At 45.7% G+C, this 17,792-nt stretch overlaps 1 protein-coding gene and 34 non-coding genes across 35 annotated transcripts in view; all 35 read right to left on the reverse strand.

The window, feature by feature from the left end:
• LOC144984559 (uncharacterized) overlaps positions 1-17,792 on the reverse strand; it is a 402,969-nt gene that overhangs the window by 225,447 nt on the left and 159,730 nt on the right. The gene's annotated exons all lie outside the window — the stretch shown is intronic.
• LOC144985604 (5S ribosomal RNA) lies at positions 53-171 on the reverse strand. Its single transcript, XR_013649433.1, has one exon. It is a non-coding gene; the product is annotated as a 5S ribosomal RNA (ribosomal RNA).
• Positions 579-697, reverse strand: LOC144985606 (5S ribosomal RNA). The gene has a single exon (XR_013649435.1). It is a non-coding gene; the product is annotated as a 5S ribosomal RNA (ribosomal RNA).
• LOC144985607 (5S ribosomal RNA) lies at positions 1,104-1,222 on the reverse strand. Its single transcript, XR_013649436.1, has one exon. It is a non-coding gene; the product is annotated as a 5S ribosomal RNA (ribosomal RNA).
• On the reverse strand, positions 1,630-1,748 carry LOC144985608 (5S ribosomal RNA). The gene has a single exon (XR_013649437.1). It is a non-coding gene; the product is annotated as a 5S ribosomal RNA (ribosomal RNA).
• On the reverse strand, positions 2,156-2,274 carry LOC144985609 (5S ribosomal RNA). Its single transcript, XR_013649438.1, has one exon. It is a non-coding gene; the product is annotated as a 5S ribosomal RNA (ribosomal RNA).
• Positions 2,704-2,822, reverse strand: LOC144985610 (5S ribosomal RNA). The gene has a single exon (XR_013649439.1). It is a non-coding gene; the product is annotated as a 5S ribosomal RNA (ribosomal RNA).
• On the reverse strand, positions 3,230-3,348 carry LOC144985611 (5S ribosomal RNA). The gene has a single exon (XR_013649440.1). It is a non-coding gene; the product is annotated as a 5S ribosomal RNA (ribosomal RNA).
• On the reverse strand, positions 3,778-3,896 carry LOC144985612 (5S ribosomal RNA). Its single transcript, XR_013649441.1, has one exon. It is a non-coding gene; the product is annotated as a 5S ribosomal RNA (ribosomal RNA).
• LOC144985613 (5S ribosomal RNA) lies at positions 4,305-4,423 on the reverse strand. The gene has a single exon (XR_013649442.1). It is a non-coding gene; the product is annotated as a 5S ribosomal RNA (ribosomal RNA).
• LOC144985614 (5S ribosomal RNA) lies at positions 4,830-4,948 on the reverse strand. The gene has a single exon (XR_013649443.1). It is a non-coding gene; the product is annotated as a 5S ribosomal RNA (ribosomal RNA).
• LOC144985615 (5S ribosomal RNA) lies at positions 5,356-5,474 on the reverse strand. The gene has a single exon (XR_013649444.1). It is a non-coding gene; the product is annotated as a 5S ribosomal RNA (ribosomal RNA).
• LOC144985617 (5S ribosomal RNA) lies at positions 5,882-6,000 on the reverse strand. Its single transcript, XR_013649446.1, has one exon. It is a non-coding gene; the product is annotated as a 5S ribosomal RNA (ribosomal RNA).
• Positions 6,430-6,548, reverse strand: LOC144985618 (5S ribosomal RNA). The gene has a single exon (XR_013649447.1). It is a non-coding gene; the product is annotated as a 5S ribosomal RNA (ribosomal RNA).
• On the reverse strand, positions 6,956-7,074 carry LOC144985619 (5S ribosomal RNA). The gene has a single exon (XR_013649448.1). It is a non-coding gene; the product is annotated as a 5S ribosomal RNA (ribosomal RNA).
• Positions 7,504-7,622, reverse strand: LOC144985620 (5S ribosomal RNA). The gene has a single exon (XR_013649449.1). It is a non-coding gene; the product is annotated as a 5S ribosomal RNA (ribosomal RNA).
• On the reverse strand, positions 8,030-8,148 carry LOC144985621 (5S ribosomal RNA). Its single transcript, XR_013649450.1, has one exon. It is a non-coding gene; the product is annotated as a 5S ribosomal RNA (ribosomal RNA).
• Positions 8,578-8,696, reverse strand: LOC144985622 (5S ribosomal RNA). The gene has a single exon (XR_013649451.1). It is a non-coding gene; the product is annotated as a 5S ribosomal RNA (ribosomal RNA).
• On the reverse strand, positions 9,105-9,223 carry LOC144985623 (5S ribosomal RNA). The gene has a single exon (XR_013649452.1). It is a non-coding gene; the product is annotated as a 5S ribosomal RNA (ribosomal RNA).
• LOC144985624 (5S ribosomal RNA) lies at positions 9,630-9,748 on the reverse strand. Its single transcript, XR_013649453.1, has one exon. It is a non-coding gene; the product is annotated as a 5S ribosomal RNA (ribosomal RNA).
• On the reverse strand, positions 10,156-10,274 carry LOC144985625 (5S ribosomal RNA). Its single transcript, XR_013649454.1, has one exon. It is a non-coding gene; the product is annotated as a 5S ribosomal RNA (ribosomal RNA).
• On the reverse strand, positions 10,682-10,800 carry LOC144985626 (5S ribosomal RNA). Its single transcript, XR_013649455.1, has one exon. It is a non-coding gene; the product is annotated as a 5S ribosomal RNA (ribosomal RNA).
• LOC144985628 (5S ribosomal RNA) lies at positions 11,230-11,348 on the reverse strand. The gene has a single exon (XR_013649457.1). It is a non-coding gene; the product is annotated as a 5S ribosomal RNA (ribosomal RNA).
• Positions 11,756-11,874, reverse strand: LOC144985629 (5S ribosomal RNA). Its single transcript, XR_013649458.1, has one exon. It is a non-coding gene; the product is annotated as a 5S ribosomal RNA (ribosomal RNA).
• On the reverse strand, positions 12,281-12,399 carry LOC144985630 (5S ribosomal RNA). Its single transcript, XR_013649459.1, has one exon. It is a non-coding gene; the product is annotated as a 5S ribosomal RNA (ribosomal RNA).
• Positions 12,807-12,925, reverse strand: LOC144985631 (5S ribosomal RNA). The gene has a single exon (XR_013649460.1). It is a non-coding gene; the product is annotated as a 5S ribosomal RNA (ribosomal RNA).
• Positions 13,333-13,451, reverse strand: LOC144985632 (5S ribosomal RNA). Its single transcript, XR_013649461.1, has one exon. It is a non-coding gene; the product is annotated as a 5S ribosomal RNA (ribosomal RNA).
• Positions 13,881-13,999, reverse strand: LOC144985633 (5S ribosomal RNA). Its single transcript, XR_013649462.1, has one exon. It is a non-coding gene; the product is annotated as a 5S ribosomal RNA (ribosomal RNA).
• Positions 14,407-14,525, reverse strand: LOC144985634 (5S ribosomal RNA). The gene has a single exon (XR_013649463.1). It is a non-coding gene; the product is annotated as a 5S ribosomal RNA (ribosomal RNA).
• On the reverse strand, positions 14,933-15,051 carry LOC144985635 (5S ribosomal RNA). Its single transcript, XR_013649464.1, has one exon. It is a non-coding gene; the product is annotated as a 5S ribosomal RNA (ribosomal RNA).
• LOC144985636 (5S ribosomal RNA) lies at positions 15,459-15,577 on the reverse strand. The gene has a single exon (XR_013649465.1). It is a non-coding gene; the product is annotated as a 5S ribosomal RNA (ribosomal RNA).
• Positions 15,984-16,102, reverse strand: LOC144985637 (5S ribosomal RNA). The gene has a single exon (XR_013649466.1). It is a non-coding gene; the product is annotated as a 5S ribosomal RNA (ribosomal RNA).
• Positions 16,510-16,628, reverse strand: LOC144985639 (5S ribosomal RNA). The gene has a single exon (XR_013649468.1). It is a non-coding gene; the product is annotated as a 5S ribosomal RNA (ribosomal RNA).
• LOC144985640 (5S ribosomal RNA) lies at positions 17,036-17,154 on the reverse strand. Its single transcript, XR_013649469.1, has one exon. It is a non-coding gene; the product is annotated as a 5S ribosomal RNA (ribosomal RNA).
• On the reverse strand, positions 17,584-17,702 carry LOC144985641 (5S ribosomal RNA). The gene has a single exon (XR_013649470.1). It is a non-coding gene; the product is annotated as a 5S ribosomal RNA (ribosomal RNA).

Consider the following 17,792-nt stretch of genomic DNA (forward strand, 5'->3'; position numbering starts at 1 on the left):
TGAAGCAGATTTTGGAAGAACACCCTCTGCTGGTTGGGAGGAAAAGATGGAAAACTTACAGCACCTGGTATTCCCAAGCGGTCTCCCATCCAGGTACTAACCAGGCCCAACCCTGTTTGGCTTCCGAGATCGGACGAGATCGGGCGGGTCCAGAGTGGTGTGGCCGTAAGCACTTGCCAGTGTCCAGCAAAGCCTCTTGGCCACTCAATCTCAAGGTTTTCCTGCTTAAAGCTACAGGCTTGCCATTGTGTCCTCCTGATTAACACACCTGCTGACTAGACACACCCACCTGCTGCAAAAACCATGCCATTTCACCTCTCCTCTGCAAAATCAGCCTTGGTTTAAACACACACAAAGTCTGAACAGAAACACTGCTAACATCTGCTCATTGTAACAGGTGGGTGTAATTAGGCTAAAGGTTATGCATTGACACCTTGATTCTGATTGCTCTGAAGCTACCTGATTACTTTACATGAGGCAAAAGTTGTTTATTAAAAAAAAAAAAAAAAAAACCTTAGGTGAACTTTGAAGCAGATTTTGGAAGAACACCCTCTGCTGGTTGGGAGGAAAAGATGGAAAACTTACAGCACCTGGTATTCCCAAGCGGTCTCCCATCCAGGTACTAACCAGGCCCAACCCTGTTTGGCTTCCGAGATCGGACGAGATCGGGCGGGTCCAGAGTGGTGTGGCCGTAAGCACTTGCCAGTGTCCAGCAAAGCCTCTTGGCCACTCAATCTCAAGGTTTTCCTGCTTAAAGCTACAGGCTTGCCATTGTGTCCTCCTGATTAACACACCTGCTGACTAGACACACCCACCTGCTGCAAAAACCATGCCATTTCACCTCTCCTCTGCAAAATCAGCCTTGGTTTAAACACACACAAAGTCTGAACAGAAACACTGCTAACATCTGCTCATTGTAACAGGTGGGTGTAATTAGGCTAAAGGTTATGCATTGACACCTTGATTCTGATTGCTCTGAAGCTACCTGATTACTTTACATGAGGCAAAAGTCGTTTATTAAAAAAAAAAAAAAAAAACCTTAGGTGAACTTTGAAGCAGATTTTGGAAGAACACCCTCTGCTGGTTGGGAGGAAAAGATGGAAAACTTACAGCACCTGGTATTCCCAAGCGGTCTCCCATCCAGGTACTAACCAGGCCCAACCCTGTTTGGCTTCCGAGATCGGACGAGATCGGGCGGGTCCAGAGTGGTGTGGCCGTAAGCACTTGCCAGTGTCCAGCAAAGCCTCTTGGCCACTCAATCTCAAGGTTTTCCTGCTTAAAGCTACAGGCTTGCCATTGTGTCCTCCTGATTAACACACCTGCTGACTAGACACACCCACCTGCTGCAAAAACCATGCCATTTCACCTCTCCTCTGCAAAATCAGCCTTGGTTTAAACACACACAAAGTCTGAACAGAAACACTGCTAACATCTGCTCATTGTAACAGGTGGGTGTAATTAGGCTAAAGGTTATGCATTGACACCTTGATTCTGATTGCTCTGAAGCTACCTGATTACTTTACATGAGGCAAAAGTTGTTTATTAAAAAAAAAAAAAAAAAAACCTTAGGTGAACTTTGAAGCAGATTTTGGAAGAACACCCTCTGCTGGTTGGGAGGAAAAGATGGAAAACTTACAGCACCTGGTATTCCCAAGCGGTCTCCCATCCAGGTACTAACCAGGCCCAACCCTGTTTGGCTTCCGAGATCGGACGAGATCGGGCGGGTCCAGAGTGGTGTGGCCGTAAGCACTTGCCAGTGTCCAGCAAAGCCTCTTGGCCACTCAATCTCAAGGTTTTCCTGCTTAAAGCTACAGGCTTGCCATTGTGTCCTCCTGATTAACACACCTGCTGACTAGACACACCCACCTGCTGCAAAAACCATGCCATTTCACCTCTCCTCTGCAAAATCAGCCTTGGTTTAAACACACACAAAGTCTGAACAGAAACACTGCTAACATCTGCTCATTGTAACAGGTGGGTGTAATTAGGCTAAAGGTTATGCATTGACACCTTGATTCTGATTGCTCTGAAGCTACCTGATTACTTTACATGAGGCAAAAGTTGTTTATTAAAAAAAAAAAAAAAAAAACCTTAGGTGAACTTTGAAGCAGATTTTGGAAGAACACCCTCTGCTGGTTGGGAGGAAAAGATGGAAAACTTACAGCACCTGGTATTCCCAAGCGGTCTCCCATCCAGGTACTAACCAGGCCCAACCCTGTTTGGCTTCCGAGATCGGACGAGATCGGGCGGGTCCAGAGTGGTGTGGCCGTAAGCACTTGCCAGTGTCCAGCAAAGCCTCTTGGCCACTCAATCTCAAGGTTTTCCTGCTTAAAGCTACAGGCTTGCCATTGTGTCCTCCTGATTAACACACCTGCTGACTAGACACACCCACCTGCTGCAAAAACCATGCCATTTCACCTCTCCTCTGCAAAATCAGCCTTGGTTTAAACACACACAAAGTCTGAACAGAAACACTGCTAACATCTGCTCATTGTAACAGGTGGGTGTAATTAGGCTAAAGGTTATGCATTGACACCTTGATTCTGATTGCTCTGAAGCTACCTGATTACTTTACATGAGGCAAAAGTTGTTTATTAAAAAAAAAAAAAAAAAAAAAGAAAAAGAAAAAGAAAAAAACCTTAGGTGAACTTTGAAGCAGATTTTGGAAGAACACCCTCTGCTGGTTGGGAGGAAGAGATGGAAAACTTACAGCACCTGGTATTCCCAAGCGGTCTCCCATCCAGGTACTAACCAGGCCCAACCCTGTTTGGCTTCCGAGATCGGACGAGATCGGGCGGGTCCAGAGTGGTGTGGCCGTAAGCACTTGCCAGTGTCCAGCAAAGCCTCTTGGCCACTCAATCTCAAGGTTTTCCTGCTTAAAGCTACAGGCTTGCCATTGTGTCCTCCTGATTAACACACCTGCTGACTAGACACACCCACCTGCTGCAAAAACCATGCCATTTCACCTCTCCTCTGCAAAATCAGCCTTGGTTTAAACACACACAAAGTCTGAACAGAAACACTGCTAACATCTGCTCATTGTAACAGGTGGGTGTAATTAGGCTAAAGGTTATGCATTGACACCTTGATTCTGATTGCTCTGAAGCTACCTGATTACTTTACATGAGGCAAAAGTTGTTTATTAAAAAAAAAAAAAAAAAAACCTTAGGTGAACTTTGAAGCAGATTTTGGAAGAACACCCTCTGCTGGTTGGGAGGAAAAGATGGAAAACTTACAGCACCTGGTATTCCCAAGCGGTCTCCCATCCAGGTACTAACCAGGCCCAACCCTGTTTGGCTTCCGAGATCGGACGAGATCGGGCGGGTCCAGAGTGGTGTGGCCGTAAGCACTTGCCAGTGTCCAGCAAAGCCTCTTGGCCACTCAATCTCAAGGTTTTCCTGCTTAAAGCTACAGGCTTGCCATTGTGTCCTCCTGATTAACACACCTGCTGACTAGACACACCCACCTGCTGCAAAAACCATGCCATTTCACCTCTCCTCTGCAAAATCAGCCTTGGTTTAAACACACACAAAGTCTGAACAGAAACACTGCTAACATCTGCTCATTGTAACAGGTGGGTGTAATTAGGCTAAAGGTTATGCATTGACACCTTGATTCTGATTGCTCTGAAGCTACCTGATTACTTTACATGAGGCAAAAGTTGTTTATTAAAAAAAAAAAAAAAAAAAAAGAAAAAGAAAAAGAAAAAAACCTTAGGTGAACTTTGAAGCAGATTTTGGAAGAACACCCTCTGCTGGTTGGGAGGAAGAGATGGAAAACTTACAGCACCTGGTATTCCCAAGCGGTCTCCCATCCAGGTACTAACCAGGCCCAACCCTGTTTGGCTTCCGAGATCGGACGAGATCGGGCGGGTCCAGAGTGGTGTGGCCGTAAGCACTTGCCAGTGTCCAGCAAAGCCTCTTGGCCACTCAATCTCAAGGTTTTCCTGCTTAAAGCTACAGGCTTGCCATTGTGTCCTCCTGATTAACACACCTGCTGACTAGACACACCCACCTGCTGCAAAAACCATGCCATTTCACCTCTCCTCTGCAAAATCAGCCTTGGTTTAAACACACACAAAGTCTGAACAGAAACACTGCTAACATCTGCTCATTGTAACAGGTGGGTGTAATTAGGCTAAAGGTTATGCATTGACACCTTGATTCTGATTGCTCTGAAGCTACCTGATTACTTTACATGAGGCAAAAGTTGTTTATTAAAAAAAAAAAAAAAAAAAACCTTAGGTGAACTTTGAAGCAGATTTTGGAAGAACACCCTCTGCTGGTTGGGAGGAAAAGATGGAAAACTTACAGCACCTGGTATTCCCAAGCGGTCTCCCATCCAGGTACTAACCAGGCCCAACCCTGTTTGGCTTCCGAGATCGGACGAGATCGGGCGGGTCCAGAGTGGTGTGGCCGTAAGCACTTGCCAGTGTCCAGCAAAGCCTCTTGGCCACTCAATCTCAAGGTTTTCCTGCTTAAAGCTACAGGCTTGCCATTGTGTCCTCCTGATTAACACACCTGCTGACTAGACACACCCACCTGCTGCAAAAACCATGCCATTTCACCTCTCCTCTGCAAAATCAGCCTTGGTTTAAACACACACAAAGTCTGAACAGAAACACTGCTAACATCTGCTCATTGTAACAGGTGGGTGTAATTAGGCTAAAGGTTATGCATTGACACCTTGATTCTGATTGCTCTGAAGCTACCTGATTACTTTACATGAGGCAAAAGTTGTTTATTAAAAAAAAAAAAAAAAAACCTTAGGTGAACTTTGAAGCAGATTTTGGAAGAACACCCTCTGCTGGTTGGGAGGAAAAGATGGAAAACTTACAGCACCTGGTATTCCCAAGCGGTCTCCCATCCAGGTACTAACCAGGCCCAACCCTGTTTGGCTTCCGAGATCGGACGAGATCGGGCGGGTCCAGAGTGGTGTGGCCGTAAGCACTTGCCAGTGTCCAGCAAAGCCTCTTGGCCACTCAATCTCAAGGTTTTCCTGCTTAAAGCTACAGGCTTGCCATTGTGTCCTCCTGATTAACACACCTGCTGACTAGACACACCCACCTGCTGCAAAAACCATGCCATTTCACCTCTCCTCTGCAAAATCAGCCTTGGTTTAAACACACACAAAGTCTGAACAGAAACACTGCTAACATCTGCTCATTGTAACAGGTGGGTGTAATTAGGCTAAAGGTTATGCATTGACACCTTGATTCTGATTGCTCTGAAGCTACCTGATTACTTTACATGAGGCAAAAGTTGTTTATTAAAAAAAAAAAAAAAAAAACCTTAGGTGAACTTTGAAGCAGATTTTGGAAGAACACCCTCTGCTGGTTGGGAGGAAAAGATGGAAAACTTACAGCACCTGGTATTCCCAAGCGGTCTCCCATCCAGGTACTAACCAGGCCCAACCCTGTTTGGCTTCCGAGATCGGACGAGATCGGGCGGGTCCAGAGTGGTGTGGCCGTAAGCACTTGCCAGTGTCCAGCAAAGCCTCTTGGCCACTCAATCTCAAGGTTTTCCTGCTTAAAGCTACAGGCTTGCCATTGTGTCCTCCTGATTAACACACCTGCTGACTAGACACACCCACCTGCTGCAAAAACCATGCCATTTCACCTCTCCTCTGCAAAATCAGCCTTGGTTTAAACACACACAAAGTCTGAACAGAAACACTGCTAACATCTGCTCATTGTAACAGGTGGGTGTAATTAGGCTAAAGGTTATGCATTGACACCTTGATTCTGATTGCTCTGAAGCTACCTGATTACTTTACATGAGGCAAAAGTTGTTTATTAAAAAAAAAAAAAAAAAAACCTTAGGTGAACTTTGAAGCAGATTTTGGAAGAACACCCTCTGCTGGTTGGGAGGAAAAGATGGAAAACTTACAGCACCTGGTATTCCCAAGCGGTCTCCCATCCAGGTACTAACCAGGCCCAACCCTGTTTGGCTTCCGAGATCGGACGAGATCGGGCGGGTCCAGAGTGGTGTGGCCGTAAGCACTTGCCAGTGTCCAGCAAAGCCTCTTGGCCACTCAATCTCAAGGTTTTCCTGCTTAAAGCTACAGGCTTGCCATTGTGTCCTCCTGATTAACACACCTGCTGACTAGACACACCCACCTGCTGCAAAAACCATGCCATTTCACCTCTCCTCTGCAAAATCAGCCTTGGTTTAAACACACACAAAGTCTGAACAGAAACACTGCTAACATCTGCTCATTGTAACAGGTGGGTGTAATTAGGCTAAAGGTTATGCATTGACACCTTGATTCTGATTGCTCTGAAGCTACCTGATTACTTTACATGAGGCAAAAGTTGTTTATTAAAAAAAAAAAAAAAAAAAAAGAAAAAGAAAAAGAAAAAAACCTTAGGTGAACTTTGAAGCAGATTTTGGAAGAACACCCTCTGCTGGTTGGGAGGAAGAGATGGAAAACTTACAGCACCTGGTATTCCCAAGCGGTCTCCCATCCAGGTACTAACCAGGCCCAACCCTGTTTGGCTTCCGAGATCGGACGAGATCGGGCGGGTCCAGAGTGGTGTGGCCGTAAGCACTTGCCAGTGTCCAGCAAAGCCTCTTGGCCACTCAATCTCAAGGTTTTCCTGCTTAAAGCTACAGGCTTGCCATTGTGTCCTCCTGATTAACACACCTGCTGACTAGACACACCCACCTGCTGCAAAAACCATGCCATTTCACCTCTCCTCTGCAAAATCAGCCTTGGTTTAAACACACACAAAGTCTGAACAGAAACACTGCTAACATCTGCTCATTGTAACAGGTGGGTGTAATTAGGCTAAAGGTTATGCATTGACACCTTGATTCTGATTGCTCTGAAGCTACCTGATTACTTTACATGAGGCAAAAGTTGTTTATTAAAAAAAAAAAAAAAAAAACCTTAGGTGAACTTTGAAGCAGATTTTGGAAGAACACCCTCTGCTGGTTGGGAGGAAAAGATGGAAAACTTACAGCACCTGGTATTCCCAAGCGGTCTCCCATCCAGGTACTAACCAGGCCCAACCCTGTTTGGCTTCCGAGATCGGACGAGATCGGGCGGGTCCAGAGTGGTGTGGCCGTAAGCACTTGCCAGTGTCCAGCAAAGCCTCTTGGCCACTCAATCTCAAGGTTTTCCTGCTTAAAGCTACAGGCTTGCCATTGTGTCCTCCTGATTAACACACCTGCTGACTAGACACACCCACCTGCTGCAAAAACCATGCCATTTCACCTCTCCTCTGCAAAATCAGCCTTGGTTTAAACACACACAAAGTCTGAACAGAAACACTGCTAACATCTGCTCATTGTAACAGGTGGGTGTAATTAGGCTAAAGGTTATGCATTGACACCTTGATTCTGATTGCTCTGAAGCTACCTGATTACTTTACATGAGGCAAAAGTTGTTTATTAAAAAAAAAAAAAAAAAAAAAGAAAAAGAAAAAGAAAAAAACCTTAGGTGAACTTTGAAGCAGATTTTGGAAGAACACCCTCTGCTGGTTGGGAGGAAGAGATGGAAAACTTACAGCACCTGGTATTCCCAAGCGGTCTCCCATCCAGGTACTAACCAGGCCCAACCCTGTTTGGCTTCCGAGATCGGACGAGATCGGGCGGGTCCAGAGTGGTGTGGCCGTAAGCACTTGCCAGTGTCCAGCAAAGCCTCTTGGCCACTCAATCTCAAGGTTTTCCTGCTTAAAGCTACAGGCTTGCCATTGTGTCCTCCTGATTAACACACCTGCTGACTAGACACACCCACCTGCTGCAAAAACCATGCCATTTCACCTCTCCTCTGCAAAATCAGCCTTGGTTTAAACACACACAAAGTCTGAACAGAAACACTGCTAACATCTGCTCATTGTAACAGGTGGGTGTAATTAGGCTAAAGGTTATGCATTGACACCTTGATTCTGATTGCTCTGAAGCTACCTGATTACTTTACATGAGGCAAAAGTTGTTTATTAAAAAAAAAAAAAAAAAAACCTTAGGTGAACTTTGAAGCAGATTTTGGAAGAACACCCTCTGCTGGTTGGGAGGAAAAGATGGAAAACTTACAGCACCTGGTATTCCCAAGCGGTCTCCCATCCAGGTACTAACCAGGCCCAACCCTGTTTGGCTTCCGAGATCGGACGAGATCGGGCGGGTCCAGAGTGGTGTGGCCGTAAGCACTTGCCAGTGTCCAGCAAAGCCTCTTGGCCACTCAATCTCAAGGTTTTCCTGCTTAAAGCTACAGGCTTGCCATTGTGTCCTCCTGATTAACACACCTGCTGACTAGACACACCCACCTGCTGCAAAAACCATGCCATTTCACCTCTCCTCTGCAAAATCAGCCTTGGTTTAAACACACACAAAGTCTGAACAGAAACACTGCTAACATCTGCTCATTGTAACAGGTGGGTGTAATTAGGCTAAAGGTTATGCATTGACACCTTGATTCTGATTGCTCTGAAGCTACCTGATTACTTTACATGAGGCAAAAGTTGTTTATTAAAAAAAAAAAAAAAAAAAAAGAAAAAGAAAAAGAAAAAAACCTTAGGTGAACTTTGAAGCAGATTTTGGAAGAACACCCTCTGCTGGTTGGGAGGAAGAGATGGAAAACTTACAGCACCTGGTATTCCCAAGCGGTCTCCCATCCAGGTACTAACCAGGCCCAACCCTGTTTGGCTTCCGAGATCGGACGAGATCGGGCGGGTCCAGAGTGGTGTGGCCGTAAGCACTTGCCAGTGTCCAGCAAAGCCTCTTGGCCACTCAATCTCAAGGTTTTCCTGCTTAAAGCTACAGGCTTGCCATTGTGTCCTCCTGATTAACACACCTGCTGACTAGACACACCCACCTGCTGCAAAAACCATGCCATTTCACCTCTCCTCTGCAAAATCAGCCTTGGTTTAAACACACACAAAGTCTGAACAGAAACACTGCTAACATCTGCTCATTGTAACAGGTGGGTGTAATTAGGCTAAAGGTTATGCATTGACACCTTGATTCTGATTGCTCTGAAGCTACCTGATTACTTTACATGAGGCAAAAGTTGTTTATTAAAAAAAAAAAAAAAAAAAACCTTAGGTGAACTTTGAAGCAGATTTTGGAAGAACACCCTCTGCTGGTTGGGAGGAAAAGATGGAAAACTTACAGCACCTGGTATTCCCAAGCGGTCTCCCATCCAGGTACTAACCAGGCCCAACCCTGTTTGGCTTCCGAGATCGGACGAGATCGGGCGGGTCCAGAGTGGTGTGGCCGTAAGCACTTGCCAGTGTCCAGCAAAGCCTCTTGGCCACTCAATCTCAAGGTTTTCCTGCTTAAAGCTACAGGCTTGCCATTGTGTCCTCCTGATTAACACACCTGCTGACTAGACACACCCACCTGCTGCAAAAACCATGCCATTTCACCTCTCCTCTGCAAAATCAGCCTTGGTTTAAACACACACAAAGTCTGAACAGAAACACTGCTAACATCTGCTCATTGTAACAGGTGGGTGTAATTAGGCTAAAGGTTATGCATTGACACCTTGATTCTGATTGCTCTGAAGCTACCTGATTACTTTACATGAGGCAAAAGTTGTTTATTAAAAAAAAAAAAAAAAAACCTTAGGTGAACTTTGAAGCAGATTTTGGAAGAACACCCTCTGCTGGTTGGGAGGAAAAGATGGAAAACTTACAGCACCTGGTATTCCCAAGCGGTCTCCCATCCAGGTACTAACCAGGCCCAACCCTGTTTGGCTTCCGAGATCGGACGAGATCGGGCGGGTCCAGAGTGGTGTGGCCGTAAGCACTTGCCAGTGTCCAGCAAAGCCTCTTGGCCACTCAATCTCAAGGTTTTCCTGCTTAAAGCTACAGGCTTGCCATTGTGTCCTCCTGATTAACACACCTGCTGACTAGACACACCCACCTGCTGCAAAAACCATGCCATTTCACCTCTCCTCTGCAAAATCAGCCTTGGTTTAAACACACACAAAGTCTGAACAGAAACACTGCTAACATCTGCTCATTGTAACAGGTGGGTGTAATTAGGCTAAAGGTTATGCATTGACACCTTGATTCTGATTGCTCTGAAGCTACCTGATTACTTTACATGAGGCAAAAGTTGTTTATTAAAAAAAAAAAAAAAAAAACCTTAGGTGAACTTTGAAGCAGATTTTGGAAGAACACCCTCTGCTGGTTGGGAGGAAAAGATGGAAAACTTACAGCACCTGGTATTCCCAAGCGGTCTCCCATCCAGGTACTAACCAGGCCCAACCCTGTTTGGCTTCCGAGATCGGACGAGATCGGGCGGGTCCAGAGTGGTGTGGCCGTAAGCACTTGCCAGTGTCCAGCAAAGCCTCTTGGCCACTCAATCTCAAGGTTTTCCTGCTTAAAGCTACAGGCTTGCCATTGTGTCCTCCTGATTAACACACCTGCTGACTAGACACACCCACCTGCTGCAAAAACCATGCCATTTCACCTCTCCTCTGCAAAATCAGCCTTGGTTTAAACACACACAAAGTCTGAACAGAAACACTGCTAACATCTGCTCATTGTAACAGGTGGGTGTAATTAGGCTAAAGGTTATGCATTGACACCTTGATTCTGATTGCTCTGAAGCTACCTGATTACTTTACATGAGGCAAAAGTTGTTTATTAAAAAAAAAAAAAAAAAAACCTTAGGTGAACTTTGAAGCAGATTTTGGAAGAACACCCTCTGCTGGTTGGGAGGAAAAGATGGAAAACTTACAGCACCTGGTATTCCCAAGCGGTCTCCCATCCAGGTACTAACCAGGCCCAACCCTGTTTGGCTTCCGAGATCGGACGAGATCGGGCGGGTCCAGAGTGGTGTGGCCGTAAGCACTTGCCAGTGTCCAGCAAAGCCTCTTGGCCACTCAATCTCAAGGTTTTCCTGCTTAAAGCTACAGGCTTGCCATTGTGTCCTCCTGATTAACACACCTGCTGACTAGACACACCCACCTGCTGCAAAAACCATGCCATTTCACCTCTCCTCTGCAAAATCAGCCTTGGTTTAAACACACACAAAGTCTGAACAGAAACACTGCTAACATCTGCTCATTGTAACAGGTGGGTGTAATTAGGCTAAAGGTTATGCATTGACACCTTGATTCTGATTGCTCTGAAGCTACCTGATTACTTTACATGAGGCAAAAGTTGTTTATTAAAAAAAAAAAAAAAAAAAAAGAAAAAGAAAAAGAAAAAAACCTTAGGTGAACTTTGAAGCAGATTTTGGAAGAACACCCTCTGCTGGTTGGGAGGAAGAGATGGAAAACTTACAGCACCTGGTATTCCCAAGCGGTCTCCCATCCAGGTACTAACCAGGCCCAACCCTGTTTGGCTTCCGAGATCGGACGAGATCGGGCGGGTCCAGAGTGGTGTGGCCGTAAGCACTTGCCAGTGTCCAGCAAAGCCTCTTGGCCACTCAATCTCAAGGTTTTCCTGCTTAAAGCTACAGGCTTGCCATTGTGTCCTCCTGATTAACACACCTGCTGACTAGACACACCCACCTGCTGCAAAAACCATGCCATTTCACCTCTCCTCTGCAAAATCAGCCTTGGTTTAAACACACACAAAGTCTGAACAGAAACACTGCTAACATCTGCTCATTGTAACAGGTGGGTGTAATTAGGCTAAAGGTTATGCATTGACACCTTGATTCTGATTGCTCTGAAGCTACCTGATTACTTTACATGAGGCAAAAGTTGTTTATTAAAAAAAAAAAAAAAAAAACCTTAGGTGAACTTTGAAGCAGATTTTGGAAGAACACCCTCTGCTGGTTGGGAGGAAAAGATGGAAAACTTACAGCACCTGGTATTCCCAAGCGGTCTCCCATCCAGGTACTAACCAGGCCCAACCCTGTTTGGCTTCCGAGATCGGACGAGATCGGGCGGGTCCAGAGTGGTGTGGCCGTAAGCACTTGCCAGTGTCCAGCAAAGCCTCTTGGCCACTCAATCTCAAGGTTTTCCTGCTTAAAGCTACAGGCTTGCCATTGTGTCCTCCTGATTAACACACCTGCTGACTAGACACACCCACCTGCTGCAAAAACCATGCCATTTCACCTCTCCTCTGCAAAATCAGCCTTGGTTTAAACACACACAAAGTCTGAACAGAAACACTGCTAACATCTGCTCATTGTAACAGGTGGGTGTAATTAGGCTAAAGGTTATGCATTGACACCTTGATTCTGATTGCTCTGAAGCTACCTGATTACTTTACATGAGGCAAAAGTTGTTTATTAAAAAAAAAAAAAAAAAACCTTAGGTGAACTTTGAAGCAGATTTTGGAAGAACACCCTCTGCTGGTTGGGAGGAAAAGATGGAAAACTTACAGCACCTGGTATTCCCAAGCGGTCTCCCATCCAGGTACTAACCAGGCCCAACCCTGTTTGGCTTCCGAGATCGGACGAGATCGGGCGGGTCCAGAGTGGTGTGGCCGTAAGCACTTGCCAGTGTCCAGCAAAGCCTCTTGGCCACTCAATCTCAAGGTTTTCCTGCTTAAAGCTACAGGCTTGCCATTGTGTCCTCCTGATTAACACACCTGCTGACTAGACACACCCACCTGCTGCAAAAACCATGCCATTTCACCTCTCCTCTGCAAAATCAGCCTTGGTTTAAACACACACAAAGTCTGAACAGAAACACTGCTAACATCTGCTCATTGTAACAGGTGGGTGTAATTAGGCTAAAGGTTATGCATTGACACCTTGATTCTGATTGCTCTGAAGCTACCTGATTACTTTACATGAGGCAAAAGTTGTTTATTAAAAAAAAAAAAAAAAAAACCTTAGGTGAACTTTGAAGCAGATTTTGGAAGAACACCCTCTGCTGGTTGGGAGGAAAAGATGGAAAACTTACAGCACCTGGTATTCCCAAGCGGTCTCCCATCCAGGTACTAACCAGGCCCAACCCTGTTTGGCTTCCGAGATCGGACGAGATCGGGCGGGTCCAGAGTGGTGTGGCCGTAAGCACTTGCCAGTGTCCAGCAAAGCCTCTTGGCCACTCAATCTCAAGGTTTTCCTGCTTAAAGCTACAGGCTTGCCATTGTGTCCTCCTGATTAACACACCTGCTGACTAGACACACCCACCTGCTGCAAAAACCATGCCATTTCACCTCTCCTCTGCAAAATCAGCCTTGGTTTAAACACACACAAAGTCTGAACAGAAACACTGCTAACATCTGCTCATTGTAACAGGTGGGTGTAATTAGGCTAAAGGTTATGCATTGACACCTTGATTCTGATTGCTCTGAAGCTACCTGATTACTTTACATGAGGCAAAAGTTGTTTATTAAAAAAAAAAAAAAAAAAACCTTAGGTGAACTTTGAAGCAGATTTTGGAAGAACACCCTCTGCTGGTTGGGAGGAAAAGATGGAAAACTTACAGCACCTGGTATTCCCAAGCGGTCTCCCATCCAGGTACTAACCAGGCCCAACCCTGTTTGGCTTCCGAGATCGGACGAGATCGGGCGGGTCCAGAGTGGTGTGGCCGTAAGCACTTGCCAGTGTCCAGCAAAGCCTCTTGGCCACTCAATCTCAAGGTTTTCCTGCTTAAAGCTACAGGCTTGCCATTGTGTCCTCCTGATTAACACACCTGCTGACTAGACACACCCACCTGCTGCAAAAACCATGCCATTTCACCTCTCCTCTGCAAAATCAGCCTTGGTTTAAACACACACAAAGTCTGAACAGAAACACTGCTAACATCTGCTCATTGTAACAGGTGGGTGTAATTAGGCTAAAGGTTATGCATTGACACCTTGATTCTGATTGCTCTGAAGCTACCTGATTACTTTACATGAGGCAAAAGTTGTTTATTAAAAAAAAAAAAAAAAAAAAAGAAAAAGAAAAAGAAAAAAACCTTAGGTGAACTTTGAAGCAGATTTTGGAAGAACACCCTCTGCTGGTTGGGAGGAAGAGATGGAAAACTTACAGCACCTGGTATTCCCAAGCGGTCTCCCATCCAGGTACTAACCAGGCCCAACCCTGTTTGGCTTCCGAGATCGGACGAGATCGGGCGGGTCCAGAGTGGTGTGGCCGTAAGCACTTGCCAGTGTCCAGCAAAGCCTCTTGGCCACTCAATCTCAAGGTTTTCCTGCTTAAAGCTACAGGCTTGCCATTGTGTCCTCCTGATTAACACACCTGCTGACTAGACACACCCACCTGCTGCAAAAACCATGCCATTTCACCTCTCCTCTGCAAAATCAGCCTTGGTTTAAACACACACAAAGTCTGAACAGAAACACTGCTAACATCTGCTCATTGTAACAGGTGGGTGTAATTAGGCTAAAGGTTATGCATTGACACCTTGATTCTGATTGCTCTGAAGCTACCTGATTACTTTACATGAGGCAAAAGTTGTTTATTAAAAAAAAAAAAAAAAAAACCTTAGGTGAACTTTGAAGCAGATTTTGGAAGAACACCCTCTGCTGGTTGGGAGGAAAAGATGGAAAACTTACAGCACCTGGTATTCCCAAGCGGTCTCCCATCCAGGTACTAACCAGGCCCAACCCTGTTTGGCTTCCGAGATCGGACGAGATCGGGCGGGTCCAGAGTGGTGTGGCCGTAAGCACTTGCCAGTGTCCAGCAAAGCCTCTTGGCCACTCAATCTCAAGGTTTTCCTGCTTAAAGCTACAGGCTTGCCATTGTGTCCTCCTGATTAACACACCTGCTGACTAGACACACCCACCTGCTGCAAAAACCATGCCATTTCACCTCTCCTCTGCAAAATCAGCCTTGGTTTAAACACACACAAAGTCTGAACAGAAACACTGCTAACATCTGCTCATTGTAACAGGTGGGTGTAATTAGGCTAAAGGTTATGCATTGACACCTTGATTCTGATTGCTCTGAAGCTACCTGATTACTTTACATGAGGCAAAAGTTGTTTATTAAAAAAAAAAAAAAAAAAACCTTAGGTGAACTTTGAAGCAGATTTTGGAAGAACACCCTCTGCTGGTTGGGAGGAAAAGATGGAAAACTTACAGCACCTGGTATTCCCAAGCGGTCTCCCATCCAGGTACTAACCAGGCCCAACCCTGTTTGGCTTCCGAGATCGGACGAGATCGGGCGGGTCCAGAGTGGTGTGGCCGTAAGCACTTGCCAGTGTCCAGCAAAGCCTCTTGGCCACTCAATCTCAAGGTTTTCCTGCTTAAAGCTACAGGCTTGCCATTGTGTCCTCCTGATTAACACACCTGCTGACTAGACACACCCACCTGCTGCAAAAACCATGCCATTTCACCTCTCCTCTGCAAAATCAGCCTTGGTTTAAACACACACAAAGTCTGAACAGAAACACTGCTAACATCTGCTCATTGTAACAGGTGGGTGTAATTAGGCTAAAGGTTATGCATTGACACCTTGATTCTGATTGCTCTGAAGCTACCTGATTACTTTACATGAGGCAAAAGTTGTTTATTAAAAAAAAAAAAAAAAAAACCTTAGGTGAACTTTGAAGCAGATTTTGGAAGAACACCCTCTGCTGGTTGGGAGGAAAAGATGGAAAACTTACAGCACCTGGTATTCCCAAGCGGTCTCCCATCCAGGTACTAACCAGGCCCAACCCTGTTTGGCTTCCGAGATCGGACGAGATCGGGCGGGTCCAGAGTGGTGTGGCCGTAAGCACTTGCCAGTGTCCAGCAAAGCCTCTTGGCCACTCAATCTCAAGGTTTTCCTGCTTAAAGCTACAGGCTTGCCATTGTGTCCTCCTGATTAACACACCTGCTGACTAGACACACCCACCTGCTGCAAAAACCATGCCATTTCACCTCTCCTCTGCAAAATCAGCCTTGGTTTAAACACACACAAAGTCTGAACAGAAACACTGCTAACATCTGCTCATTGTAACAGGTGGGTGTAATTAGGCTAAAGGTTATGCATTGACACCTTGATTCTGATTGCTCTGAAGCTACCTGATTACTTTACATGAGGCAAAAGTTGTTTATTAAAAAAAAAAAAAAAAAACCTTAGGTGAACTTTGAAGCAGATTTTGGAAGAACACCCTCTGCTGGTTGGGAGGAAAAGATGGAAAACTTACAGCACCTGGTATTCCCAAGCGGTCTCCCATCCAGGTACTAACCAGGCCCAACCCTGTTTGGCTTCCGAGATCGGACGAGATCGGGCGGGTCCAGAGTGGTGTGGCCGTAAGCACTTGCCAGTGTCCAGCAAAGCCTCTTGGCCACTCAATCTCAAGGTTTTCCTGCTTAAAGCTACAGGCTTGCCATTGTGTCCTCCTGATTAACACACCTGCTGACTAGACACACCCACCTGCTGCAAAAACCATGCCATTTCACCTCTCCTCTGCAAAATCAGCCTTGGTTTAAACACACACAAAGTCTGAACAGAAACACTGCTAACATCTGCTCATTGTAACAGGTGGGTGTAATTAGGCTAAAGGTTATGCATTGACACCTTGATTCTGATTGCTCTGAAGCTACCTGATTACTTTACATGAGGCAAAAGTTGTTTATTAAAAAAAAAAAAAAAAAAACCTTAGGTGAACTTTGAAGCAGATTTTGGAAGAACACCCTCTGCTGGTTGGGAGGAAAAGATGGAAAACTTACAGCACCTGGTATTCCCAAGCGGTCTCCCATCCAGGTACTAACCAGGCCCAACCCTGTTTGGCTTCCGAGATCGGACGAGATCGGGCGGGTCCAGAGTGGTGTGGCCGTAAGCACTTGCCAGTGTCCAGCAAAGCCTCTTGGCCACTCAATCTCAAGGTTTTCCTGCTTAAAGCTACAGGCTTGCCATTGTGTCCTCCTGATTAACACACCTGCTGACTAGACACACCCACCTGCTGCAAAAACCATGCCATTTCACCTCTCCTCTGCAAAATCAGCCTTGGTTTAAACACACACAAAGTCTGAACAGAAACACTGCTAACATCTGCTCATTGTAACAGGTGGGTGTAATTAGGCTAAAGGTTATGCATTGACACCTTGATTCTGATTGCTCTGAAGCTACCTGATTACTTTACATGAGGCAAAATTTGTTTATTAAAAAAAAAAAAAAAAAAACCTTAGGTGAACTTTGAAGCAGATTTTGGAAGAACACCCTCTGCTGGTTGGGAGGAAAAGATGGAAAACTTACAGCACCTGGTATTCCCAAGCGGTCTCCCATCCAGGTACTAACCAGGCCCAACCCTGTTTGGCTTCCGAGATCGGACGAGATCGGGCGGGTCCAGAGTGGTGTGGCCGTAAGCACTTGCCAGTGTCCAGCAAAGCCTCTTGGCCACTCAATCTCAAGGTTTTCCTGCTTAAAGCTACAGGCTTGCCATTGTGTCCTCCTGATTAACACACCTGCTGACTAGACACACCCACCTGCTGCAAAAACCATGCCATTTCACCTCTCCTCTGCAAAATCAGCCTTGGTTTAAACACACACAAAGTCTGAACAGAAACACTGCTAACATCTGCTCATTGTAACAGGTGGGTGTAATTAGGCTAAAGGTTATGCATTGACACCTTGATTCTGATTGCTCTGAAGCTACCTGATTACTTTACATGAGGCAAAAGTTGTTTATTAAAAAAAAAAAAAAAAAAAAAGAAAAAGAAAAAGAAAAAAACCTTAGGTGAACTTTGAAGCAGATTTTGGAAGAACACCCTCTGCTGGTTGGGAGGAAGAGATGGAAAACTTACAGCACCTGGTATTCCCAAGCGGTCTCCCATCCAGGTACTAACCAGGCCCAACCCTGTTTGGCTTCCGAGATCGGACGAGATCGGGCGGGTCCAGAGTGGTGTGGCCGTAAGCACTTGCCAGTGTCCAGCAAAGCCTCTTGGCCACTCAATCTCAAGGTTTTCCTGCTTAAAGCTACAGGCTTGCCATTGTGTCCTCCTGATT

Source organism: Oryzias latipes, chromosome 16, assembly GCF_053564925.1.
Source record: "Oryzias latipes strain Hd-rR chromosome 16, Olatipes_Hd-rR_3.1".
In the NCBI taxonomy this organism is placed as follows: domain Eukaryota; kingdom Metazoa; phylum Chordata; class Actinopteri; order Beloniformes; family Adrianichthyidae; genus Oryzias; species Oryzias latipes.